The following is a 1,335-nucleotide window of genomic DNA, read 5'->3' as shown; positions in this document are numbered from 1 at the left end:
TATATATATATATACATATGTGTATGTAAATATATATAAATGTATGTATATATATATGTAAATAGTTCATCGAAGTGTTACTCATTTTTTACCGGTCCGGGAAACGAAACCACAATCTTACGCACCACGAGTGCAACACCCTGACAACCATGCCAAACCCCCTCATGCAGTCGTTCGTACACCAAAGTCTATTTAGGGAATCGTCGATACATACTTCACTGCATCTTTTAAAGAAATGGTCAGAAGAAAAACGTCAGTCACACAAATAGTACTCCATTCACGGTTTATGGCAACACATGAAGACGATGTCGCAGCCGAGGACATTATTGCGAAAGATGTACAAGAATTTACTGAAAGACAGACGTATTCCGTCTTTCGATAGTTTGTATATGGAACCACAGCGGAAAACGGTAAGGAATAGCACGGCATTTGAAGAACGGCTTCTGTGACTGGCGAACATCAGTCGTCACAACTCCACAAGAACCATAACCAAGAGCTACAGAGCAGACGACCTAACGCACCGCTTGCCCGGTTGAGCAATCTGTCTATCTATCTATCTATCTATCTATCTAAATATATATATATATATACATGCATGTGTGTATATGTGTGTGTATGTATATACACACACGTACACACATATACATATAAGTATATATATATATATATATATATATATATATATATATATATATATGTAAGGGACGACCGTGCGAACTCAAAAAGGAGAAATGGTGACGAATGGAAAAACAGAGGACTCCTTTTATTTAAACGTATCACACAGTCGAACACAAAATATTATATATATCAGATATGATATACAAAATGTTATACGACGATAACATAGATGACCAGTAATGAAAGACCACAACCGTATTAGATGAATAACAGAGATATCTATTATGGCGTTAAAGATGTATGTCTGTGTGAGAGTGTGAATGCGACATATAATAACATAATCAAAGACAGGCCGTCGTACAAAGAAAAGTATGTATGTGAGTGATACATGTGTGTGTATGTGAAATATTACAGCAGAGAAAGAGTCAATAACACGTGAGCAATTATATCAGTTCTTTAGTACACTGTAGGAAAGTTCTGTATGTGAAAGTGAGGAAAGGCTGAGTGTGGCAGGGCTGATCACTAGTTGTGATGTCGTGGCATCGATGCCGGGCCGTGATTCTTGTTATACAGATGTTCGTCGCTGGCTGAGAATTTCTTGTCTGTTTATTTATCGTGGTGAAGCTGAGTCACCTAACAGAATCGAAGAGAGAGATGTGCCGCGGTAGTTTGGTTTGGTGTACATAGAGGCTGCTTGGTAGTAATCGTGTTGGTCAT

The sequence above is a fragment of the Octopus bimaculoides genome, chromosome 19, assembly GCF_001194135.2.
Source record: "Octopus bimaculoides isolate UCB-OBI-ISO-001 chromosome 19, ASM119413v2, whole genome shotgun sequence".
Taxonomy (NCBI): domain Eukaryota; kingdom Metazoa; phylum Mollusca; class Cephalopoda; order Octopoda; family Octopodidae; genus Octopus; species Octopus bimaculoides.
Note: the sequence above shows the minus strand (reverse complement) of the source record.